The 18,767-nt window shown below is 37.9% G+C and overlaps 1 pseudogene; it reads right to left on the bottom strand.

Moving 5' to 3' along the window:
- The window catches only part of LOC101559259 (60S ribosomal protein L7-like), a 57,771-nt pseudogene extending 51,878 nt beyond the window's left edge, over window positions 1–5,893 (bottom strand).
- Between the last annotated feature and the right edge of the window lie 12,874 nt (window positions 5,894–18,767).

Raw genomic sequence — 18,767 nt, 5'->3', positions numbered from 1 at the left:
AAACTGTATTTTTCATGTAAAGTTTGGAAAGATCTGCTTATTGAAGGGCTCTGTCACTCTTGTTGCTCCTTTTGTCTGATTGGTCACTATCTAGATAGTGGAACGTCTTCTGGAATAAATGAAAATTTTCAAAATTACAGTACTTAAAAAAATTGCAGGGTACTTTTACAGCACAACGAACAAAACATGAGGCCATTGTATAAGTACTGATTTCTCTGAGGAAATGTACAGGCCTGGGGATTTGGACTTCAAGGGCTGAGAGGCAAATTGTTTCCATCCATTGCCCTAAATTTAAACACGCCTTCCATGATGTGTTTCCTTAGAGGAGAGAAAGTGTGGTCTTTTATTTCTAGATAGTTATCTGAAAGGAAAGGCAGAATTTCTATGGCAGAAGATAATGTGTGTGCTGCATGTTACAAAGAATGGAGAGTTAAGCAATTTAGCTACACTGCCTGTTTGGGGACAAAGAAAGGTAGAGAGCTTAGTTTTTACTAAAAAGAAAGGTGGTCTTTCTCTCTGTCTATTCCCCCTTTGACACACTTCTCTCTCTGTCTTTCTCTCTCTCTCTCTTTCTCACACACTCTCTCTGTCTTTCTCTGTCTCTGTCTCTCTCTCCCTCCTCACACATACATGCATGCGCACACACACACACACGCACACTTTTTTCTTAGCCAAATGGTAGGTTTAATGTCTTTTGCACAAAGTCAGATATATCCTCATCATTATTAACAAAAGCAATTGAATCTAATCTACCCAGTGCAATCATGAGGGTAATTGGAAGCAGCTGGTCGGTGGACAAAGCTACTGGATTACCCTAACCCCCTTATCGTGGCTGTTGATATTGCACTTTGAAACCCTCCCCAACCTCAATATATTATCAATGAATTTGAAAGGTACAGTCCTTTTTGCTCAGTAATTTTGGTTTCCTTTTTGGACTTAAATATTTTACCATATAGGAAGAAGGTAGGGAGTGTGTGCATGGGGACAGAGGGAGTTGGAGTATTTCATGTCTTAGTCAGGGAAAATAGAATCAAAGAATTTTATTACATAAAGTTTTCCAGCAAGCCTAGTGTAGTTACTGAAACATTTACATTTTGGTACTGAAACAGGTTCTAAAAGCCAATATACTGGGGCCGGAGCGATAGCACAGCGGGTAGGGCGTTTGCCTTGCACGCGGCCGACCCGGGTTCGATCCCCGGCATCCCATATGGTCCCCCAAGCACCGCCAGGAGTAATTCCTGAGTGCAAAGCCAGGAGTAACCCCTGAGCATCGCTGGGTGTGACCCAAAAAGCAAAAAAAAAAAAAAAAAGCCAATATACTACACGAAGTCTATCAAGGGAATATATGTCCTTTTTTTTTCTTTTTATGAGAGAATAAAGATCCCAGATCAAATTTCCATTTCTCAAGCAACACATTATTTTCAAATCAAGAAAAGGACTTGCCCATTCACATATCTTCACAGGTGGCTAAATTCCCCAAACTCTCTTCTTATTCTTAAAGTTATCAACAAAATGTTTCTTTCGAAACAAGCCAACCCTAGAAGCATTGACTGTAAAAGGTAGATACTCCTACATTAAGTGAAGCTGTGATAATGGGGAAAATGACCCATATAAAAGGAAATATAGTGGATCTGTTCAACTTTTGCCACTTCAACCAAGCAATCACATCTGGCAAAGTCTCAGATCACATCAACTTTGGCATCCGTTCCCTTAGAAGCTCTACATATAGTCTCTCTTCTGGGGGAAGTTTAGTAATTGCCTTCAGAGCTAAATTTTTAATCTTAAAAAGATACAGATATTTTATGATTCCCAGACACTCCTAATAATCACTGGCTTTTCTCTTAAATTATTTTCTTTATGACAGAAGGGTATGAGAGAGGTACTCATGTGTTCATGGGTGTGTTGGAGAGGGGAGAGCACTATCTGGGAAGGTAGGAACTTCCTTTATTTCCAAGATGTTGGCAGTGACTGGTTTTTCATCTCTTGTGCGGTTCATAAAAAAGATTTTGAAATAAAAATAGTGCTATAGAGTACTAGATGAAACTTTATAGCCCACACAAAGTTGAACCAGCTAAGGAAGCTGAAGTAAGGAGATTTGTCTCTTATAGCATTGACTCCAATCCTTGCAGCGTTCTCTCCAAGGTCAATGAGTAAGAAAACAGTAATTCTGGTATCTCAGATAGGAAAAGGTAAGGGAAATGAGACCTGTCTCTACTGTGAGTGAAATGCTCTTAGGCAAGACACCCGGCCTCGTTGAGCTTGCATTTCCATCTTGACATGAAAGTCACAACTTTCTCTGTGTTCTCTTGCATTGTTGTGACAATCGAATGCGACAAGAAGAGTAAGAATCTTTTTGAAGAACTTCAAATGCTATTTTCTTTTTTTTTCTTTTTGGCTTTTTTTGGGTCACACCTGGCAATGCACAGGGGTTACTTCTGGCTTTTCGCTCAGGAATTACTCCTGGCGGTGCTCAGGGGACCATATGGGATGCTGGGAATCGAACCCGGGCCGGCTGCATGTAAGGCAAACGCCCTACCCGCTGTGCTATCACTCCCGCCCCTCCTCCAATGCTGTTTTCTATATGAGCACATTTGGCCTCAACTAAACTGTTTTGTTGGGGGAGAATAAAGTATTAACTGTGTTTGAGTATTTGAAAAGATCTTTGACAACAGGTATAAGAAACGCCAATATTGGTGGGTCACAATGTATGAGAGTTAAAATTTTATCTTGAGGTAATGGTATAAAGATAAACATTTGAAGTAGGTTGTGTTACAAAACGGAAACTCTTGCCTGAAAACACAGGGTAAAGAAAATAAATTTCCATTCCTTCTATGCTAAGTGGGCAGAGAATCTGCAGACCTTGGGGGTTTCTCATTGAAGCCTTGCCTCTTAATGTCCCTCACTACAGCAGCTGACCGTGAGAGCAGACAATGATGTGATCCAGATGTATTGCTAAATAGAAGGCCCAGATAGCAATTTTTAGGGGCTAGGGAAAGAGAGGTAGTAAAAAGTTGAAAAATAGACTTAGTCTATTCACAGTTGTATCTCAAGCATTCCCAAGTCAGGGTTTTCTCCCTGCATATTAAGTCAGAATCTTGGAATAGGTTGTAATTCCCAGCTCTAAATCAGTGTGGAGAAATTCAATTTAAATAAATGCTCAAGCAGTGTTTGCATCGACCAAAAGAGCAAAGCAAAAAGGAGTGCAAAGGAATTTTTCAAGCAAATAGCTTTATAACTTTTGCAGCCGTGAACTCAGACGAAAATCTTGAAACTATCATCCTTGTTTACATTAAACAGCAGCAGGGCATTCCAAGAATGAATTACAAACAGGGCACCAATGGAAAGGCCAGAGGAACACTCCTATGGCAATCAGATAGAGACTCTTGGGAAAGCTCAGGCTTGGGAGATTATTACTTTGCAGGAGATGGATACTGTTCGAAATAAATAGAATCAAGAGAACAGCAGAACAGGAATGAATACTTTGAAACAAATGAGTCAGGGAAGAGGATTACAATGTCTTTCCTCCCTTGGTATCTGAATATAAGCAGAAATCAACAAAGATGGCATGCAGAAAGCAGGCATTTGTCCTGCTATCCTGACACAGTCACTCTAAGAAAGCACCAGCTACATGCCATAAGATCTAATTACCAAGAATTGCCTTTCCTGCCCCATAGCAATCATTTTGATGACAGGCTTCTCTGCACTGTAAAACAAAATGGGAACCTGTGCTGTATAAACTGCCTCAGCGCTTCCCTTCCTTCCTCTGCTATCGGCCTCCCCATCTCATTTATTTTCCACACATTAATGGTAGCAGTCACCTTGAGCCGGTGATGCAGAGTAATTTTCACAGAAACCTTGATCAGAAACCATAAATCAGCCTGATGTGCTTTTATGGTCTAATAACATTCCGGTTGCTCCTACAGGCCTGTATGTAAAACTGCATTGCAGCGAGTCCTGTGGATGTATTTCTTTCCCCCTTCGCGGGAGCGAACACGCGCTTGCGCTCTTGATCTTGCTCCACCCACTCCCGCCGTTTTTCACTCAGCAGCTCCTAAACATATAGTATGGTATTTATAGATGCATGTATGGACCTAAGTTCCGTGGATACAGTTAATGTCTAACAAAACATTTAACGGTGTTATAGGTGCATGTTCCTAATGGCAGAAAAGGCAGATCTAGGAGGATGAAAGTAGGCTTCACGAGGATCTAAGTGGTATGTCTTAACAAATGAACTGTTTCCTACACCAGAAATAAAATGGTATAATTGCTATAAATGACTGACTTATGTCTTTTTGTAAGAAAGGACAGCTGTATGCTGAGCCCATACATAGAATTTCCTGGGGCTATTCTGGCTTGGTGAACTTGAAGCTGGTTTATCTTTTTCCTTCCTTCCTTCCTTCCTTCCTTCCTTCCTTCCTTCCTTCCTTCCTTCCTTCCTTCCTTCCTTCCTTCCTTCCTTCCTTCCTTCCTTCCTGCCTGCCTGCCTTCCTTCCTGCCTTCCTTCCTGCCTTCCTTCCTGCCTTCCTCTTTTTCTCTCTCTTGCCTTCTTGCCATCTTGCTTTTTGGGTCACACCAAGCAATGCACAGGGGTTACTTCTGGCTCATGCACTCAGGAATTACTCCTGGCTGCACTCAGGGGACCATATGGGATGCTGGGTATTGAACCCAGGTCCACCGAGTGCAAGGCAAATGCCCTACGCACTGTGCTATTGATCCAGCCCCCTATCTCATTCTTTTTAACTGGGGAGGAGCTGTACCTTGGACCATATATGGTGCTGGTGATCTAACTGGGGTTGGCTGCATGCAAAGCAAGCACTTTAACACATGTATTATCTCTCCAGATCTCACTCTTTGTACCATGGACTGTATTCTGTAATGCTACGAGTGCCTCTTGCTCCTTACTTCCTAGAAAGTTGACATTATATGGCCTGGAAAAGGATTTGTTGATGGGCATACATACACTCATCATCTTTCGATGATGAGTGAATTTAAAGAGAGGAGACAACAAAAGGAGTCTTGGGTTGAAAACTTAGAACAGCATTCGTCAACCTTTTTGTGCCTGTCTGAATACTGCTCCACAGACTGTGGTTGGGACTGGTGGCTTAAAATGTTCTATGGAAGGATGTAGTACTGGACTTGATGGCAGGAGCTGGCTGTGATACTGGGACTGGCCACAAAATTCCAGTCTAGTTGGATTAAAGTAGTATTAGAGCTCGGCTGCATCCTGACTATCCACACCACTGTGCTACAGTAAGCTGTTGATCGTCTACACATTTCAGCTCAGGAACAAAGCAGAACAAAGCGGCTCAGATCCAATCCATATCCTTGTTACCTACTTGAGAATCTGCCAGCTAGACATCCTCTGAACGTCAGCCTGTCTCTGACATGCAGCAACTTTGGATTTAGAATGAAAAGCTGCTATATTTTCTCCAGAAAGGGAATAGGTGCAACAGAAGCCAGTATTATGCCTGCATTGCCACATGGTAAGTAAGCGCGGGATAGTCACAGAGGCCACTTGCCTCAACCTGGGAGAACATTTAGCTTTGCTCTGGAAAGGAGGGAAGCTGGCATCCACCTCAGATTTTTCACTGCTTAATGTGTTGAGTGATAATTACTCCCTAGTAGACCTACATAAATTTCAACATTTCCAACCGATGCTTCATGACCATACTTAGGGGGGAAAAAGTACCTTCGGGCATAATTGGCCAAGATGCTACTTCTTTCTTGGTTAAAAGAGATATTTTTGATGATGTATACCTCTATTTGTATATACCCACTTTCATTGTTCATGCAGGTACACTCTCCTTTGGCACCATGGCCCAGCAATTTATTTGTTAGGACACTCCAAATGCCACTGTCACAGTAGTAGTCGAAACATGGATCTCACCTTCATCTATAGGGCTCTTTGCTTGCAGCTGTAAATCAAGACGACTAATTTCTTCACCTTGCCCATAATAGGACTCAGATTAGGCAGTGGCCACAGTATTTGTAAAGATTTATTTTCTGTAGAGTTGTGAATTTGTTTTTTTAATTCTTTTTAATACCAGTATTCCAGGCTGTTGCAGCTAGTCCCATACCCAGAGTCTTCAGTAGAAGCTCAGTGTTGAATTTTGAGAAATTGACAGGCAATTTCTCCTTTTGCAATAGCCTGAGCTTTTCTGGACTGCAGTAGCAAAGGCTAAATGTGAAAAGGAAATGGGGGTGAGTGAAGGCCCTTTCTCTCCACAGTGTCCACTGCCCTTCGATTCACAGACTAACATTTGTTGTCTGTTTAGGAGCTATTTCTAAACCCTCCTAGCTGGAGGCAATGTACACCCAGTCAGTGGGGTGGGAGCAATAAAGGAGAAATGCAGTAAAGAACAAATTCTTTTCAGATTAGCTGATTGGCAGTTGTGAATAATGCAGCTCTAGCACTAAAGCAAGAAAGAGCAGCTTCAACCTTGGCACTCATTATTTTGCTGTAAGCCTTTTTTGCTAGGAACATTTTTCTCTTTCAGGTCCTAAACTATGTTAACTCCTTATGAGCCAACCATTTGTCTGAAAGGGCAAGCTCTAAAGACCCTTTGTTAAAGCCTCTAAATTGTGGATGTGAAATGATAGCCTAAAACAATGCATTCATAAGCATTCTCCCAGGCTCTGAAATTAGGACAGAAAAAAGTTACCCCGTGGCTTAAGTACCATTTCTTTTGCATCAGTCCTGACAGGCATTTTGAAAACACATAAAGAAACCAGGCAGATATGTGGCTTAAATGTATGGTGTCATAAAGGATGCAACCCAATATATGAAAACTATAATGAAAAGGTCATTTAGTTATTCTCATGATAGTTTTATTATTGGCAGTCGTGAGTCAACCTGAATCATCATGAAATTGTCTGCCCTAAATCTGAAAGTAAAATGATCACAACAGTTATAGGTTGAGTTAATTTTGAATTGCTATAAAACAACCACAACATAAACTGTCCCTTTTCTTAATTATTTTTATGACTTAACAACACATTTATGTTCAATTATAAATATCAAGACAAGAAATTTTATTTTACTTATTTTTCTTTCTACCAGTTCCATTGCTTTATATTTAAATGTTTTTAGTTTAGTTAAAACAGATATTTTTATTTATTTATTTATTTATTTATTTATTTATTTATTTATTTTTGCTTTTTGGGTCACACCTAGCAATGCACAGAGGTCACTCCTGGCTTATGCACTCAGGAATCACCCCTGGCGGTGCTCAGGGGACCATATGGGATGCTGGGATTTGAACCTGGGCGGCCGGCCACGTGCAAAGCAAACACCCTACCCGCTGTGCTATCACTCCAGCCCCCTAAAACAGATATTTTTAAACTGAATTGTTTTTGTCATTTAGACCCAATGATGAGCTGGAGCCATAGCACAGTGGTAGGGTGTTTGCCTTGCACAAAGCTGACCCAAGTTTGATTCCTCCATCCCTCTCAGAGAGTACAGCAAGCTACTGAGAGTATCTTGCCCACACGGCAGAGCCTGGCAAGCTACCTGTGGCGTATTCAATATGCGGATATGCCAAAAACAGTAACAATAAGTCTCAAAATGGAGATGTTACTGTGCCCACTTGAGCAAATCGATGAGCAACGGGATGACAGTGACAGTGACAGACCCAATGATTGCATTACCATTTTTAAATATTGCTGCTACTTTTCTTTTTTTTTTCTTTTTGGGTCACACCTGGCAATGCACAGGGGTTACTCCTGGCTCTGCACTCAGGAACCACCCCTGGCTGTGCTCAGGGGACCATATGGGATGCTGGGAATTGAACCCGGGTTGGCCGAGTGCAAGGCAAACGCCCTACCCGCTATGCTATCGCTCCAGCCCCTGCTGCTGCTTTTCTTATTACAAAATTAATAAATGTTTTACTAAGACACTGAAATCTAAATGGACAACTAATCTAAAAGAAAATTTTATTTGTTTTTGTATAGGACTGGATTTTGTATAGGACTGGAGTGATAGCGCAACGGGTAGGGCGTTTGCTTTGCATGTGGCCGACCTGGGTTCTGTTCCTCCATCCCTCTGCAAGCCCTGCAAGCCACTGAGAGTATCCAGCCTGCACGACAGAGCCTGGCAAGCTACCTAATGCATATTATATATGCCAAAATCAGTAACAACAAGTCTCACAATGGAGACGTTACTAGTGCTTGCTCAAGCAAATCGATGAACAACGGGATGACAGTGCTACAGTGCTATGGTTTTGTAAGTAATGATTATCTAATGACAGTATTTGTGGAGGAAAATAATGTCCCATTAGTTGTAAAACCTCCTCTTCCATGTTCTGTTGATACTTTTTCAACTCAAATTTTGTGGAAACTATAAGCAGGAATCCTGTCTAAATTATCTTAATAACCACATTAATTTTGTTTGGAGCATCAGTTCACAGTACAAAAAATTAATAGTGGGATCATGCTATATATAGTCTCTAAAGGTATTACAGTTTTCCTAATTGTATAAATTTATATAATAAAAAAATACATTTCTAGATATCTTTTCTCCAAAAGCAATTTGGGTTAAATATAAAATGTTCCAATTACTTGCATATATTTTAATTAGATTCCTACCCAATATAGATGGTGAGTTAAAATAAACTTTCTGTATAGGGCCAGAGAGATAAGTAGAGCACTTGATATCGACCATCTGACCATTGTGAGAGAAGACTATCTCTTAATTTTAGTTTGCAACTAAAACCTGAGATTTATAAGACTCAATAATTTGTCAATGAATAACTACTGAGTATGAAACCTAAAATTTCCAAATTTGGTAAAGAATGCCCAAGATTACTGCCTAAAACTCCTTGCTAAAAAGACCCAGAATTCAGAGCTTGCATGGAAAAGCTACGGGTCAGACAGGTACTTCTATGGTAAAGGTCTATAGAAATATATGTGTCTTGAAGCTCAGTGGTGACTTTCAGTCTTTATGTTTCTGGCATTGATAGAGTTCTGTTCAAATTTCCAGTCCAGTCCTGAGTCAAACTAACAAATCAAGGATCTGAATCCTTCCCTACTCTACTACACCCGGTGGTAGGAAAATTAGGCTCTGCTGACACCTCTCCTGGCAAGTGCATTTAAAATAAAAATCTCCCCAAGAAATTAATTTCTGCTCCATAAAGTCATATTCCATTCTTTTGTGAGCAATGAAACACTATTACTCACTTCTACTTCGTGTGTGAGCCTGTGGGACCACCATGACTCAAACATTTTTCATTTACTATTGATTGGCAAAGTTGTATTTTACAAATTTGTATATACTTATACAGTTTTGGGGTTGTGAAGAGTAATTTATGATAAAAATTCTCTTGTTTGTTTTTGTTTTGGGGTCACAGATGCTCGGGGCTTACTCCTGGCTCTGCACTTAAGGATCACTCCTGGTGTGCTTTGGGGGTGCTGTGGATTGAACCTGTATCAGCTGCATGCAAGGCAGCCACCCCAGACACCATACTGTCACTACAATACCAAGTAATTTGTGATAAATTTCTTATGTCAATTGATGAATCTGTTAAAATTTATATTAACTACTTTCTAAAACTTGATCTTTATTACTTGATTACTTTCACTTAATTTTTCCCTTTTGACTTTTCTCAAGATAAACACTCTGATTGCCTCTTTCCCCTTCCCCACATGCATGTAGCACAGTGTCTTGTAGATGGTTGAGGTTCCAAAAAGATTTGAATTTAAATAAATTGAATACAATCTGTACAGAAGATATAAGGTGAGGTGAATAGTACATCACTATTTAATTTATGTTTCAGCACCCATTATTATAGTTAGATGTCTCAGAAATACACAGAATATAGACTCTTCCCTCTAGAACTTACTATTTAATAAGGAGACACTGATAATTCTAGATCATTATAATAACTAGTAAGTATTAAGATCACTGTATCACTGTCATCCTGTTATACATCGATTTGCTCGAGCGGGTGCCAATACTGGGAACAAATGATTTTATGGACAATGATAAGGAAAATCAATAGGAAGAGACTTTTATTTGTTCCCTGTTTTCCTTCCAGACTTTCTAAATGTACTTCATGCTTATGAAAAAACAGAAGAGAAGAACCATTATGAAAAAAAACAAAACAAAAAGGAACCAGTAAGAAGTGAAATAAACTACTCCCAAGAGTCTTATATACACTAAATGGGTACACAGGGGAGCAAGTGAGCCCCCAGCACTAAAAGTTGAACCTCCCTTAATGAGTGTGGAAACTACCCTAGAATAAATTTCGTATCTCAAAGCTCAACATCATCATGTGTGTAGAGGAGCTGCTACCTTGTGACTTTGTGTCCCTGTTATCAATATATTTAGCAGTTGCAAATAACACTTGACTATTGTGTAGTCTATGTCTGTGATGAGTTGATATTGAATTTTTTAAAAAGTCGCTTTTCAAATGCTTTCTGTGTGTCTGTGTGTGTGGCGGGGGATGGGGGCATTCTCTTCATTTCTATTATGAATAGATCACACCTTGAAGTGTGATGCTTTGTTCAGCTTAATTTCCATCACAGCATCAGTAAGCCCAGCCTTTTGCCCAATGTCTTGCTCAGTGTCATTTCCTATATACTTGTTGAAAAAACAAATGTGAACATATGCCAGCATATTTTAAAAAGAGTGATCAATATATTTCCCATCTTGGGATGGTTCAGGTTGCAAGGTAAAGGAATTCAGTGTTTGTCTCCAGTCAGCTAGTAGTCATTATTATCCCAGGCAAGTGGGCATGTGGCCATTTCTCAGGATGAATCAGGCCACATTTTAATAGTTCCAGCAGTTCAAAGTGGAATGGATTTATTTCAAGAGGCTCAAGAAAACCTCATTTTGAAGGCTCTAATAAAAAGTAAAGATGATAAAGAACACTGTTTTTCATGATAAGGGAAATTCTGCCTTTCAAGAGAGACATCATAATTTCTTCTAATTATAAGAAAAATGTTGCTGCCTTGAGTGCTCTTATTCATGTGTACAGCCAAAGGGATTTTCTGCATAAAGGAATAATTAGGTTCTATTCCTTCATTCTAAAAAAAATAAAAAAGAAAAAAATCAGCTTTATTTTTTTTTTTATACCTTCCCCTCCCCTCATATTCTTTGACCTCTACTCTGCTGAATCTTTTATATGTCATGGATGGAAGATTTAGAGGGGCTTTGATTTCTCCAATTCCTTTGGCAGCTAGCAGTGTTTGCTGTGCTGAATTTGGAAGTGCCTAATTTGGGAGTTTTGTTCATGTCGAGCTGTAAACTGATCAGATTTCATTTTATGTGTGAAGATCATTTTCAGTCTGTGGATTTAAACATTTTATTTGCCTGAAATGCATCCTACATAATGCACTGTGGGCTCTTACTTAGCAAAGCTCTTAACTTAGTTTTTGAGACAAAGGATATTCTAGATAAGTTTACCCTTTAATCCATTTGCATAGTAAAAATAGGATTTGCATAGTAAGGAGCTCAAAATTGTCTGTTCCACCCCCACCTCCTAGTTCTGAGAAGGGTGAGGGTAGATCTCATCTGGCCATACAGCCTTATAAAGAACAGTGTATAAGGAAGATAGTAGAGTTCAATTAGAGCTTTTCATTGACCTGATTTGTGTGGACCATAATTCTCACTTGCAGACATGAGAAAAGATGTGCAGTTGCAATGAGATTAATTCAAACCATAATGTCAAAAAATATATAAAGAAGGACTGCTCAAATTCATGGTGAATGATAATATTGTTTGTACCTTCTGAGAGAATTGAATGTGTTGGATTTCAAAATGGAACATGATCATGAGCTTTAAAACGGAGAGATCAATGATAAATATGAACAGGAAAAAAAGTCTAAGAAAGTTCAGTGGATGTTTGAAAGAGTAATGACTCTAGCTACTATTAACTGACTGCTAATTCTAACTAGACCTGGCTTTAGAGTCTTAAGAACATCATCTTTATTCCACACAGCAGCCCCGGGAAATAAACTGAGGTAATGTGATTGACCCAGATCACCTGATTAAAAAGTGATGGTCGTTTTTTGTCTATATGCCTCCCAAGAACCAGATTTGACTTCATACAATGTTTTATTACATGAGCTAGATACTAACATATAAGCAGTAAGAAACAGGCTTATTTTGAATTAATGGCTCTTTGAAATACAACTACCCAAGATCAGATTGGGTCACTAGTTCAAACATAAAATTGACTGGAGTGGGCGGCTTCCGATCAATTTTTGAAAGGAATATCCTTTAGTAGCTGCTCTTTAGCATCTTCTATTTTGCTAAGTATTTATTAAACTATTATCAGGATAGTTTTAGGGGCTGTTTCTGTCATGTAAAAAGAGAACAATGAAGTCACTTCACACACAGGCTCTGCTGTACATGGTAGGGGGAGTGGGGATTTGGGAGCGAGGCAGCATTATGCAGGACTTTGAACAAGTTAATGTCCCATTTTTCAACTTCCCCACCTGTAAAATGGGGATGCTAAAAATACTTCATCAACCTGTTGGGTTGATGAGCTTATTTATAAGGTGCTAAGAACAGTAATGGCACCTGGTGAATAGATTTAGTATTTCAGATACATTTTCTCCTGGAATTCTAACCATATCCAAGGAAATGAAGGTCATGTTAGATTTCTTTTACAGAGTAGTAAATGAACCTTGGATAGATTGGTTTCTTCAAATAGTTATTCAAACCTTTAGTATTCAATCGTAGGCAGTCAGAGTCCATATAAAGCAGGTTACAATATGAAGTAAGCTGTGTGAGTTATATTCCTTGTTGAGGAGAATTTTGCCTTTGTGTTTTTAATATATCAATGTTAACATATTAGCATATAAATATGTCCCAAGATATCATATATGAATTTAAAACTACCCCTTTCATAGAATGGTGGTTACATACATGCCTCCCAAATTACCCCATGCTGTCTAAATTTGAATCTTGTCTCTTCCACTTACTCTGACATGAGGAAAGTCATGTAATATCACCATTATCTAAGGTTATATATGTGTATATACATATCTAAGGATATATATGTATATGAATGTATATGTATTTATATTATATGTACATACATACACATGCATATATGCTGCTGTTCCATTGTTCATCGATTTGCTAGAGCAGGCACCAGTAACCTCTCCATTGTGAAACTTGTTGTTACTGTTTATGGCATTTCGAATATGCCACAGATAGCTTGCCAGGCTCTGCCCTGCAGGTGGGATACTCTTGGTAGCTTGCCAAACTCTCTGAGAGGGACTGAGGAATTGAACCCAGGTCGTCCACGTGCAAGGTGAATGCCCTACCGGCTGTGCTATTGCTCCAGCCCATATATGTATATTGTTCCAGCCCTATGACTTTCTTAATATATATATATATATATATATATATATATACAACCAATATTATTTGCCAAAGAATATAATCATTAAGTTCATTTATAAGGCATTTGAACTTGGACATAGAAAATGTTACATAAGCAACATTGGGGAAAATGATATAGTGATTGAAGTTTACAATAGTTTTAAGCAGTCTGAACTAGCTATGCTAAGATCTCTGAAGTAGCAACAAAATCATGAAAGAATTGACCTGTATTCCATGGCCAATATCTATAAAAATATGAAAGAAGAGAAACTTAGTTCTGACAGGATCAGGACAGCTTGTTTATACAATTCTTTTATGGTTAAGAATGATCTTTTTTCAGGCAGCTCAGATAGAGAAGGGAACACCAAGTAGAGGATGTTGGGAGGAACCATTTGGGTTGAAAAATGCAAGCTGAAAGTAGACTATAGACCGAACATGAAGGCCACTCAATACCTCTACTGCAAACTACAACACCCAAAAAGAGCAAGAACAAAAGGGAATGCCCTGCCGCAGAGGCAGGGTGGGGTGGTGAGGGATGGGGTGGGGGTGGTGAGAGGGATACTGGGATCATTGGTGGAGGTGAATGGGCACTGGTGGAGGGATGGGTAAACAATCACTGTATGAGTGAAATAAAAACACAAAAGTTCATAAGTTTGTAACTGTGCATCACAGTGATTCACTAATAAAAAATTTTTAAACAAAAAGAATAATCTTTTTCTTTGAAGAGTTTTAGGTCTTGAGGCTGAATTATCGTACAGTGGGTAGGTTGTTTGCCTTGCACACAGTTGGCTTTACTTCTGTTCCCAGAACAACATATGATCCCCTGAGTCTGTCAGGAAAGATAGCTGCCTAAGCTATTTCCAGTTGTGGCTACAAAACAACAACAACAACGACAAAAACACAACAAAAAACAAGAGTTTTAGGTCTTTTCCCTTTAACAACATTTAAAATACCAAGCAACTAACTCTAGGCCATCTGTTTTCAGGGAATTTTCTCTTGGATTCTCATTGAGTATACTTAACAGGAGTTTTAAATATTCTGTAGCTAATCATTTAGGTGCTTATGAATTGGGAGATGAGGGATACTAAGGTGTTTAAGAAAAATGTAGACAGCCTTTTTGGGAGCTTCCTAATAAAGACTTGTCTAGAGTTGGCCACATATCAACTCTAGATGTGTGAAACTAAATATAGTTCAAAGTCTTTGCCTTTTCTTCTGCCTGGTACTCTTTTTGGCGTTTGTAATTCACTAGTTTTTTGAATAGTCAGACACCCTTCGTCTCTTGTAAAAATCAGAAAATTAGAATATAATTTTTTCTTTCCCCTCACCTGCCATGTCCAATCAATGATCAACTCCTCTCCTCTAATAAAGCTTGACGAGATAGCCTGTCCTTTTCTACTGTCATTACCTTGGAATAGGGTCTCATTACTTCTCAGCTGGGTCATATCTCACTGCCTTTTCGACACCTGCCTCCAATGTTGCTCAACTAGAAAGAATATATAAGGCAGTTTCTTTTTTTTTTAATTATGTGGAACCTATAACTTATATTATTACCACTCTAATTTTTAATCTTTCAAGCTACCTTTCCTTTTCCTCCCTCTCTCTCACCATCCTTGAACCTCAACTGAATGCAAATAAATTGTCGTAAAATCCTAGTGATTTCTCAATGTGTCAATGCAATACCTTCTACTAAAAATTCCCTAAAGAATATCCACCACTTATACTCATCAAATTTCATCTGCTCACTTTGTCTAAGCATTCTTAAAAATCCAACAGGATATAATCACTTCTAAAAAGGTTTCCCTGATCTTTTCTGCTTTTATATTCCTATGAAATAGATGAACTCTATGTGTCCATATAGTATTTTTGTCATATCAATTGCTTTACTCATATTGCACAAGAGTACAATCATAGAATAATTATATTTCACTTATTTCACTTAGTATCATCACAAGTTACATCCATTTTGTTCCAGAATACATGGTTTCATTTGTTGAAGCATTGTGATTTATAAGATTGCTGATGATAGAGATTAATGCATACAATATTCCAACACCACATCTGCCATGATTGTCTCAATATCCCCTCACCCCACCCATAATTATTTGATTCTAGAATGCAGACTTCTGAAAGTCACATGTTGTATATTTCCTCTCTATATATCTGAGACCAAGAGCAGGGTCTTTCACTGAATAATTGCTCAATAAATGTTTGTGGAGAATAATTTAGACTCATATCAATAAAAATTTAATTTTCTTGAATCTTTACAAGTGAGATGGCTTATAGGAAATTCAAATTAAATAGCAATAAATTAATACTTCTTGTCATAAGTTTGGAATATCTAATGCATTCACATACCAATATCAAAATAAAAGTTTATTAATATCTCCCACGAGTAAAGCATAGTGCTTAAGATAAAATTTTATATTTTTAAAGAACTTTCTAGTTTTCAAAATTCTGTCACATGCATTATCTTTGAAGTTCATGACAACTGTGAAGTAAATAACAGAGGTATTATTATCCTCATTTTACAAATGAGAAAACTGAAGCTTAAAAAGAGAAGTGGCATACATAAAATCACTCAGACAGAAGGTAATTTAAAACCCATTTTAGAACTCTAAAAATATAAACATTTAAGCATTTACTCCATGCAGTTGTTATTTCTACTGTATCATACATTCTCACATTACTTACAATCAAGCTGGGGAAAATATAAGAAGAAAAAAGTATTAATTTACAGGGGAGTGACAGAAACTTTATGTGCATATTATCATTCCATCTTCAAAATGGCCTTGGCAGGTAGGAATTATTAATCAATTTTATAGATATCAACAATGAAGTTCTGAAAGAGTAATTTATCAAAGGTCAAACAGTTACCAAGTAGTAAAATAATATTTTAACTGAGATTTGTCTAACTACAAAATTCAGGTGTACTTCATACAAACAGGAGATGCTCACTAGGCAGAAGAAACATAATTTTTTTTTTAATTTAATTTAATTTTTTTATTAGTGAATCTCTGTGAGGTACAGTTACAAGCTTATGAACTTTTGTGTTTGCATGTCAGTCATGCAATGATAGTTTACCTACCCCTCCACCAGTGCCCATTGGAAACTTGATAATCTTGAGTTTAATTTTGGCATTCATGTCTTATAAGACTGATCTGGTACTTGGAAAGGCCCTCACAAGAAAAAGTTTTAGAAAGAGCCTGAAAATTGCTCACTCTAGAAGAGTGACTTGAGTGTAGCAGGACTTTAGTGAATTGCTGGTGGTAAGGGGAGGGAACCATGTTTAGTGTTCTCTTAAAAGGGGGGTCACCAAATTAAGGTTAATCATTTTCTTGGCATCAGCTAAGTGATATTAGGGTTTAGAGCATGAATACTATTCCAACACCAAAGCAGGATGGGAAGTGAGAGAGATCAAGGACAAATTCCACATAGTTGATAGCAAATATCAACAAGAGGAGAAAAGGGATATGTAGCTTAATATCCTAATAGGAGTCCCTCTTCTCTGCATATCTCTTAATTCTTTTATCTTGATTCACCATGTTCATGACTTTGTTACATCTATTTTTGTAACTAAGTTACTGTTCAGACCACTCCTGATTTCCAGTTCTGCATAACCACTACCTAATGGAATGTCTCCCTTTGGGTTCCTGTAGTCATCTCCTACTGCTTCTATACAAAGTTGAACTTACTATATAATATATATATATATATATAGCATATATATAACCTAATGAAAAGCTGTTTTTTTCATAAAATTTCTATTCTAGTAAAATACTAGCACCATTATCACTTGTTCAGATAAGAAACTTGAGCTGCTATTTTTTGATATCATTAACTTCCTCCTATCCTTAAACTATCCCAGGATGTTTTATATCTTTTACCTCTTATGAAACTGTTCCATTACTTCTTCTCTCAGAATCCTATCTTTTTTTATACTTCTAGGTATTATCAGATTTCCTTTTGCCTTTCTCATCTTTACACTGAACTCAGGTTACCTTTAATATATCCATATATCCAGAAACATCAGGTCATTCCTGTAATTAAACATGTAATATCTGTTCCCTGATGTCCTAAGATGGAAGTCAGGCCCTTTTTTGATTGTGCAATATAAAAAAAAAACATTTTGACTTGGTCTTACTCAACCTTTTTGTTTTCTTTGTTTTAAAATATGTATTTATTTTTGGTTTTCAGGTCAACCCAGTGATGCTCAGGGATTACTCTTGGCTCTGCACTCAGGAATCACTCCTGGCAGTGCTTGGGGAACCTTATGGGATGCCAGGGATCAAATTCAGATCAGTCATGTGCAAGGCCAGCGCCTTAACCACTATAGTTTCACTCCAGCCCTTGCTCAACCTTTTAAACTTCAGCTTACTTTATTACTACAGAGTTTATCCATATTAAAATTGTATTAAAATCTAGGGAAGTTCTCCTTGATCACTTTTCCCAAAAAGGTTTGACACATGTCCTTTATTATATTTATCATTTACTGTACTTCTTGAAATTTTGCATTTTTGTCTATTCGATGATTATAAATCCATTATAAAGAGGAATAGTATAGATTTTTTAAAATTATTTTTCCAGCGCCTCTTAAAGAGCTGGTCCATAAAAATGACCAACCAATATTAGTTAAATAAATGAATCACAGGGATTCACAGTGCTATGTGAGTTACGGGTGAGTTCCAAACACTTCGTGAATAGTGTAATAATGAGTCTAATGACAAACACAGTTTCCACGGGCTCAGGAAGGTTTTTATCAACAACTGACCAAACCTACATGGACAGACATAATTGATTTTAGGCCTGAAACTGATATCTCTAACTTTGGTTTTTTTTGTGGCCACACCCAGCTGTGCTCACTGCTTACTCCAGGCTCTGCACTCAGGGATCACTCCTAGCATTAAGTACAGGGGCCATATTGAAAGCAGAGCAAGCACCCTACCTCTTACACAATCTCTCTACCCCTTTAGACTTTCATTCATTTATATTTATGCCTTGAAACACAGCCTTAAGCTTGCCCCCTTCTTTGAACACTTATCTATTCTAAAGCTTGCAAACTTGCTTTGGGCTTCCTTTTTTTGACTGTCTCATAATTTCTAAGCCCCATTTATTCTGAAGAGAAAACTGAATTTTTAAGTTTATAGGTCTTCTAGGATTTGAGTACTTTTCATATTTTATTGAATTCTAGTAATACATTAGTAAAGCTCACTTGAATATATTATTGTCAGTTTATCATTTGCCTATATATCCCAAAACTTACTTTAGTACATATATAAGGGAAAATCCATCTATTGGCACTGGATAGATTCTGTGTTTCCTTTTTCTGCCACATAATCCCCTGGCTGTTTCTTTGATCAGCGGTGCAAATCCTAATTAAGGTTTCATCTGATAATTTGATTTCATGATAAAGATCTATTCTCAGTCAGGGGCTTTGCCT

Source organism: Sorex araneus, chromosome 3, assembly GCF_027595985.1.
Source record: "Sorex araneus isolate mSorAra2 chromosome 3, mSorAra2.pri, whole genome shotgun sequence".
Taxonomy (NCBI): Eukaryota; Metazoa; Chordata; class Mammalia; order Eulipotyphla; family Soricidae; genus Sorex; species Sorex araneus.
The sequence above is the reverse complement of the archived record's forward strand: the minus strand, read 5'-3'. Positions and strand labels throughout refer to the sequence as shown.